Here is a 9,172-nt window from a genome sequence, read left to right as displayed (position 1 = left end):
TAATGGCCACAAATCATAGTGAAATCTTCTATTCATATATTTAGGGATTCCCAAACATGAGTCAAATCTTATTATAACAAACCTGAGAACTAGGTAATTGTTGTTGTAAGTAGGCCACCAGCTGGGGTTTGGAAATGCTTTATTATAAGACTTTTTATTACTGTCATTATCATACTTATAACTGCTATAATTGAGTTTTACTTAGGTTTCTCCTAAAGCATTAGTATACTCACAAAACCCATGAGGATTTAAAGAAAATACAGAGGATAATAATCTTGGATCCAAGTTTTTCCATCAAAAGAACTACAATGCATGCAGCGATTTCTAAGATGCTTTGTGGGACTGGAACCTTTGGCTTCTGACTGGCGTGACACCAAGAAGACAATTTCTGCTGTAAAAAACCGTCCTTCTGGGAACTTGCCTGGCGATCCAGTGGTTAAGACACTGTGCTTCCACTGCAGGGGGCCCAGGTTTGATTCCTGGTTAGGGAGCTAAGATCTATGCATGCCAGTTGGTAAGGCCAAAAAATAGGTAAAACAAGCAAAGAGACGAAAACTGTCCTTCTAAATTATTTCTGACTCTGTAGCACACTAGGCTACTCTTGCCTGCAGTGAGGTCCTGAAGGAAGAGAGAGGAAAGGCATTTTCAAACATGATTTTGATCCTAGAAGTCCTTCTGCTTGACAAATTAAATTAACTAAAATAAATTAGGAAATTCAGAAAAGCGACATCAGGCACAACTGAATTTTTCCCTGTGTGGAATCCCAGGACATTTTCCGTAAAACTCTAGAACAGCCTGGAATGACAAGTCCCTATGTTAACTAACGATGGCTGAACGTCTAGCCAGCTAAAGTGATTCATTAAATTAACAACTATCTGAGCACTAATTCTGCAAGACGTAAGGTTCTGACAGGAGGGATGGCAGGTAGTGACTGAGGCACAGCCCGACCTAGGGAGAAGTCAGCCTCTCACCAGACGCGGCACATCCCTCAGGGACAACCTGGAGGGTGCAAAGCAGTGCTGGTTTTCTGTGTGAGTGTGTGTGTTCAGTTCTTTCTGACTCTTCATGACCCCATGGACTGTAGCCCGCTGGGCTCCTATAGTTGTGAGTAAAAACCTATCAGAACCGTCCCAAGTGTGTCACAGCTAATCTCTTCTCAGACTTTCCCAGAATACTTATGAATAAGATGCAAACCCTTTCCTAAAAAAACAGAACCAAACAAAAAACCACACCTGACCATCTCTTACTGAGATGTCTACCCAGATTTGAGTTGGTGACTATTTACTGCTTCAAAGCAAACAGATTTGAAAGCTTGCCATGATTTCCCCTATTCAGATGAGTCTGATCTTGTTTTTAATCCTTGCTTAGTTATTTGCAGTAATAATAACTTGTGGCAGTGAGTTCTCCTGGGTTACCATTCACTGGGAAAGGGAAAGGATTCTTTGTTTCATTGGTTTAGATCCATGGGGGAACCGTTGTGCTGCTGTTAGCCGTTAAGGGAAAAGCCAAGTATAAGCTGGTCAGCAGCTGCTAAAAGGGGCCTTTCATTGCTCTACTGGGGATCTGGGTGGGGGAGAGGGTCATGAGCCCCAGCACCTGCTCCTCATTCTGATCCCCTGTGTAATTAACTTCAATCACTCAACATCTTCAACTATAAAAAGAGAGGGAAAAGTCTTTTTTAAAGTGCTTATGCGCGTGCATGTGTGCTAAGTCAGTTCAGTTGTGTCTTACTTTTTGCGGGCCTATGGACTGTAGCCTGCCAGGCTCCTCTGTCCATGGGATTCTCCAGGCAGGAATCCCACTCCCATGGAGTGGGTTGCCATTTTCTCCTCCAGGGTTCTTCCCGACCCAGGAATTGAGCCCATGCGTCTTCAATCTCCTGCATTAGTGGGTGGGTTCTTTACCACTAGCACCACCTGGGAACCCCAAAAGTGTTTGAACCGTCACCTATTAGGCTGGTGTACTGCAGAAAGCCCTTTCTCTCTAAAGACACATGATAATATCATGGCAGAGAGACAGATGAGGTCTGCACTGGGGAATTGCCAGAGGCAAGGACCGTGTGTTCTACAATATATGTATTTTCTATCTGACTTCTCCTACCTCTAATCATTTCATCTGCCCAGTCTCTGGGCCGTCTTTTAAACTAAAAGGTTTCAATATTCCATCATCAAGTTGATGTATTTATTGGGTACTTGTATCAGGTCTCAGAATAAGAACTCTAGGGCAATGGTTCTCAAAGTGTCCTCCAGGAACCGCTGGTGGTCCCACACACCTTTCATGTCTCCAGAAAGCCAAAATTCAAACATGGATTCCTTCCCAGTGCAATGTGGATAAATGGATTCTGAAGCAACAGAGAATGAAAATTCATTGACATAGTCTCAGATTCTGTATCACAGCTAATTAAAAATATTATCACTTGTCAACTTTTTGTGTAGTATTGATATCAAAAAAGAGTATTTACAATTACTTGAAAAGGCCACTAAAATATTCTTGTCTTTGGTAACTTAATATCAAAGTGGGACTGACTTGTCTTCACATACTTCAACTAAAACAACGTGTTGGAGGTGATAGATTGCAGAAGCATATATGAGAAGCCACCTGTCTTCAATTAAGCCAAAACTACAGAGATCTGAAAAATGCAAAACTTTGCCACTTTTTGATTTTCCTTTGTTTTGAAAAAAATAATTATTTCTCAAAATGTGCTTTTTGTATTAATATGTATTGGTATGATGTTATTTTCAATGAATTAATATTTTTAAATGTCTTTTTTGTTTTTAATATAAATATCAATAGATATAACCAACATAAGCAAGCTCTTTGTCATCTTCATAATTTTTAAATTAAGCTTTATATTTAAGATTCATATACAGTTGTAAGAAGTAATACAGAATGCTATCAGGTACATTACATTACATTACATTACATTTACTCAGTATACTGCAAAACTCTGCAAAACTCTGTTGCAACCAGGATGTTGACATTGATATAGTTAAGATACAGAACATTTCCATCACCAATACTTTCCTCCCGCTTCCACCCCTTCCTTAACAACTGGCAACCACTTGTCTCTTCCCCATTTCTACAATTTTATCACTGCAAGAATGTTATAAAAATGGAATCATATATAACCTTTTAAAATTGCATTTTTTTTTTCACTCAGTATAGTCTCTGGAGATTAATTCAGGTTTTTACATTCAGGTATTAATAGCTCATTCCTTTTTTTTTTTTTTTTTTTTTGCTATACCATAGTCTGTTTAGTCATTCATTCACTCACTGGAGGACATCTGCGTTGCTTTCAGTTTGCGTCTACTGCAAATAAATCTGCCATACACATTGTTGTACAGGTTTCTGTGTAAACTTAAGTTTTGTTTCTCTAGGATAAATGTCCAAGAGTATAATTTCTGGGTCATATGGTAGTCCTATGTTTTGTTTCTATAGAAACAGCCAAATTGTTTTCCAGAGAGGCAGTATCATTTTACATTCCCACTAGCCATGTAAGAGTGATCCAGTTTCTCTGATTTGTCTCCCCATCAACATTTGTTGTCATTGTATCTTTTTATTTAGGCATTCAGATATGTTTGTAGCGATGCCTCATTGTGGTTTAGGTTTGCATTTCCCTAGTGGTTAATGATGTTGAACATTTTTTGATGCACCTGTTTACTATCTTTATGTCTTTTTTTGGTGAAATGTCTCTTCATATTTTTTGTCCCTGTGCTAATTAGATTGTCTGCTCTTTTACTGGTGAGTTTGGAGAGTTCTTTTTTATATTCTAAATAATAGTCCTTTGTTGGATATGTGGTTTGCAAATATTTTCTCCCATTCTGATCTTTTTATCCTCTTAATGCAGTCTTTCTTAGAGCAATCTATATGCCATTTATTTCCTTTTGTTTCCTTGTCAGACTAGCTAGAATGTCCAGCACTATGCTTAATGAGCATGATATGAGTACACAATCTTGCCTTGTTTCTGATCTTAGAAGGAAAGCATTCAATCTTTTATCAGTAAGTATGATGTTGGTTATAGGTTCTTTTTCATAGATGCTATTTATCAAGTTGAGGAAGTCCCCTTCCATTCCAAGTTTTTCAAGAGTTTTTACCATGAATGAGTTTTGAATTTTGTCAGATGCTTTTGCTGCATTAATTGATATGATCAGGGGCTTCTTTGTAATATGAAGGATTACATTAATTGATTTTCAAATATCAAACCGAATTTGCATCACTGGAATAAACCTCACTTGGTCATGGTGAGCAATTCTTTTTACATATTGTTAAATTCTATTTGATAATATTTTATAAAGAATTTTTGCATCTACATTCATGAGGAGCATTGGTCTGAATTTTTTATACCCTCTTTGTCTGATTTCAGAATCAGGGTAATACTAGTTTCATGGAATGAATTTTGAGGCATTCACTCTCCTATTTTCTAGACAAGATTATATAGAATTAACATTAATTCTTTTTCAAATGAAGGGTGAAATTCTCCATTTGGTGAATTTAAGCATAGAGCTTTTTGCAAGTTATTTAATTACAAATTCAGTTTCCTTAATAGTTATAGTATTATTCAAATGATTTATTTCTTGTTGAGTGATTTATGATAGTTTGTGGTTTTTGAGGAAGTGGTTCATTTCATCAAAGTTGTCAAAGTTGATATACAGTTGTTTACAATAGTCTGTTATTTTCTTTTTGAGGTCGTGGGGTCTATAGTGATATAGACATCATTCCTGATGTTGGTCATTTGTGTCTTCTTTTTGTCTTGCTTGAAGTTTACCATTTTATTATCTGTTCAGAGAACCAACTGTTTCTTTCTTTTTTTTTTCATCGATTTTCTTTATTTAGAAACATGTTTCTCTGTTTAAATTTTATTAATTTTTGCTCTGACTTTATTATTTTTTTCTTTTGCTTGCTTTGGGTTTATTTAAGTTCTTAAAGTGGAAGCTTAAATTATTGCTTTCCTTTCCTCTTTTCTAATATATGTATTTAGTGCCAAAAATTTCCTTCTCAGCACTATTTTATTTATGTACCACAGATTTTGATATGTTGTGTTTTCATTTCCATTCTTTTCCTTGTATTTCGTTACCTCTTTGACCCATGAATTATTTAGAAATGTGTTGCTCAGTTTCTAAATGCCTGGAGATTTTCATGTTATCTTTTTGTTATTGATTTGTAGTTTGTTTCCATTATGGCAAGAGAATACACTTTATATGATTTAAATTTCTTCAAATTCCTTTTTTAATGGTCCAAGATATAAGCCACCTTGGTCTCTGTTCTATGGGAGCTTGAAAAGCATGTGCATTCTGCTGTTGTTGGGTGGAGTGTTCTATAAATGTAGATTAAGTTCTATGGGTTGATAGCACTGTTGAGTTCTTCTATATCCTTGTTGACTTTTTCTCTAGTTGGTCTATCAATTGTTGAGAAAGGGATGTTAAGATTTTTGCTTCAATCATTAAACATTATTTAGAAACTTTAATGGGGAAAGGAAAGCTTATGACATTTACCTATATTTTTGTTTTACTGTGATTTTTTTTCCTTCTTGGTGTTCCAAAATTCTTGATTTTATCATTAACTTTTTTAAAGAGAAATTTCTTTAGCCCTTCTTCTAGGTAAATTGGTTGATGACAAATTCTCTTGGTTATCCTTTATCTGATAATGTCTTTATTTCCCTGTCATTCCTGAAAGATATTTTTGCCAGGTATAAAGCTCTGGGTTGACAGTTCTTTTCTTTCAGTGCTAAAAAATATCGTGCTACTTCCTTCTGGCTGCCATGGTTTCTGATGAGAAATTTACTGTTATTCAAATTGTTTTTCCCCTATAGGTAAGACATTGTTTTCCTCTGGCTCACTTTAAGATTATTTTTCTTAGTTTTCAGAAGTTTAGTTATGATGTGTCTTGGCATGGACTTATTTGGGTTTATCGTCTTTGAAGTTTGTTCAACTTCCTGCCAAATTTGGGATGTTTTCAGCTATTATTTTTCAATGACTTTTTCTTCCTCACAGTCTTCTTTCCTTTCACTAAGTCCTTTACATGAATGTCAAATCATGTTGTAGTCTCATAGGTCCCTGAGGATCTGTCCCTTTTTTCTATTGTCTCTCTTTTGTTCACATTGGGTCATTCCTACTTACAGTCACACAACTGTCCCCACTCTCTTGCGCTGGTTTTCCACCCGCAGTTTCATACAAATGTACACACCCATGAAACATGAATGTATGTGACTCCAAATGTGTTACTATCATGCCCTTGAATGATGAAGGAAAAGCTTTCACTTGACACTTTTATGATTGGTGCATGCTCACCTCTCACACACTTTCTTAGGGTCAATGGCTATATTTAACCACAACAAAATGACATAAACTTTGGTGAGTTAATGGAAAAGAGGAAGTAAGCGAACCCCTGGACTCTGACCAGCTGAGGACACCTGGCTTGACAGGCTGTTGGGAAGACACCCAGGCCAGTTTCACAGTCCAGGGCTCTGGCTGTGCCACCATGAATCCCCCACGTGGCTTCCTGGGGTGACAGGATCATTTTCAGAAGAAATTGCACCAGTCCTCATGGCCGATGGAGATGACCCTGGTATAGAAAAGGTGGTTCCTGATTTCTGAGGCCAGATGGGCTGAGGTGATACCCGCAGTGCCCACAGGCGCGCAGACCTGTGAGGGTTGTTTGGGGTGAAGGGTCCTCTTGGCCTGTGGTGGCTGAGTGTCCAGCTGGGGTGCTCCCCAGAACCCTCCCCAAGCTCCTGCTCTGCCCCAGGGGTGGCTCTGTTAAGGAGCTTTGGGGTGAAACGTGTTCCCACCAGATGCAGAATTCAGAAACTTCCTGTGAGTGGTCAGCGCTGGCGCTTACTTCTCTCTTGGGAAAGATACCACGAGAAGGGGGGGAGGAAAGTGGGAGGATGAACAATGATGAGGAAGGGGGATGGGGAGAGAAGATCATGAGGAAAGGAGGGGACAGAGGAGACAGGCTGCCCACCAGTGCTGCCAGGGCCACGCCAGCCAGCCAGCCAGCCAGCCAGCAAGAGCAGCCCTGGGCCCTGACGAGGGCCCGCTGTGCAGGCAGAATGCTCCGTGCATGCAGCACCTATGTGTTTGCCTTTCCAGAACTTCCACGAGTAAACAACCTGGAACATAAAACTTGCCATCCCTTCGCTGCCATCAGGAAATGTTGAGGCAGTCAAAGAACGCATGTGTCTATGAAGGGCGGAGGCAGCGAGTGAGACAGTGGGTCAGCGGGGCTGAGAGGGGCACCAGGGCGCCCAGAGTCCCTGCATGAACCAGCCCTCAACTGGTGCTTCCCCTCTCTCTCTCATAAGCAGACACACACTGGCACACAGACACACACAGATACACACGTGAACAGACACAGACACACGAGAAAACACACATACATACAAACACAGAAGCACACGCATGCATACACACAGGCACGCAGACACTACACTCCCTTCAGAACTAACACAGTCTGTATACCCTTCCTGTGTGGAGGTCTCAGGTTAGATACTCGGCCAAACAATCCGCACCTTACCCAGCCTTTTAAAGACTTGGTCACACCCCCAGCCCAGGGCAGCTGGTGGTGAAAGCAGGCTGGAGTTTGTGCCCCCCGGTCTGACCCCAGGGGCCTCCTCTGACCTGGCCACCCTCAGGACAGTTGCCTTCGCTCTTTCTGCATGGACTGTGGTTAGAGAATTTTGCTTTGTTTATTTTATTTAACTATGACTGTGGGTGGCTGAAGTGTCTAAAGAAAAACAAAACAAAATCTCTTTACGCGTTTTCCTCATGTAAACACTTTATCTCCCAAAGCTGGGTGAGCTCTCAGGGGAGTTTTCCCAGCGGTGATGACGCCTTGAGGAAAACAGCAGCCCCGTGTCTGAGTCTGCAGTGCCCGGGGAGTTGTTTCTTCTATGGGAGCCACACCCGCTGCTTGCTTCAGGCCTGGCACTGAGAAGCCCCCGCCCGGCAGACTGGGCTTCTCCTCCGTGGGTTCTGCTCCCCCCACCCTGCTGGGGGTGGCCCAGGTGGAAACAATGCCCTCTTTCACGGGAGGGCAGGTGGTTTTGTTGCAACATCCAGGGAGAAGAGGCGCAGCTGTGAGAGGCTGTTCTGGAAATGGAAGGAAATCTGTTCCCAGAGGGAAGGGGCCGAGCCAGTGCCTGCATGTGCCCGGCACTCACCCCACCTGGGGCTGTGAGCGGTCGGTACACTCACCGCGGCACAGCCGAGCCTGGGGTTAGAGTATTGAGCTGCTCCGGCTCTGAGTAGGACCCGGCGGCCCTCCCCGCCCTGTGCGTCCCTGCTACCCCACCTCATTTTGCGAGGTCCGGGAACTTTCCCATGACCAAGCCTCTGAGGATGCGCGCCAGGCCCCCAGGGGAACATGCTCCTCTCTTGCTGGTCAGCATTGTTAGTTCTGACGATTTCATACTTTGAATCACCACCTTGCAGCATCTCCTTCGTAAAACCCTCACCCACCCCCACCCAAATTGAAATTAATTGCCCTCTTGAGAAGCCAGGTGGCACAGTGCTTGCCTGTTAAGCAGTTGCCACATTCTTTGGTGTTATTTCTGTGTTGCGTGGTCATTTACAGGCATACCCTGTTTTACTGCACTTTGGAGAGCCTGCATTTTTCACAAATTGAAGGTGCAGCGATCCTGGGCTGTCAGGATATGATTAGCACTTTATAGTAGTAAGCTATTTATAATTTTTCTATTTTAAATTGGCGTATACAATGTTGTCAGTTTCAGTTACACAGCAATGTGCTCGGTTATACGTATACACATATCTGTTCTATCCCCATGTGGATTATAGAAATAGAGTATTTTGCAATAAAGGTACGTACACTGCTTTGTAGACATAATGCCCTTCCACATTGAATAGACGACTGTATAGTATAAACGCGACTTCTGCTTTTTAATCATTTATTTATTTATTGGCTGCACTGGGTCTTTGTTGTTGTGTGGGTTTTGTCTAGTTGTGGCAAGTGAGGGCTACTGTCTACTTGCAGTACCAAGGCTTGTCATTGCCGTGGCTTCTCTCGTTGCAGAGCATAGGCTCTAGAGCGAGGGCTCAGCATTTGTGGCTCACAGGCTGAGTTGCCCCTTGGCACATAGGATCTTCCTGAACCAGCAATCAAACTCATTTCCCCTGCATTGGCAGGTAGATTCTTAACCACTGGAGCACCAGGG

The sequence above is a fragment of the Cervus elaphus genome, chromosome 5, assembly GCF_910594005.1.
Source record: "Cervus elaphus chromosome 5, mCerEla1.1, whole genome shotgun sequence".
NCBI classification, from domain to species: Eukaryota; Metazoa; Chordata; class Mammalia; order Artiodactyla; family Cervidae; genus Cervus; species Cervus elaphus.
Note: the sequence above shows the minus strand (reverse complement) of the source record.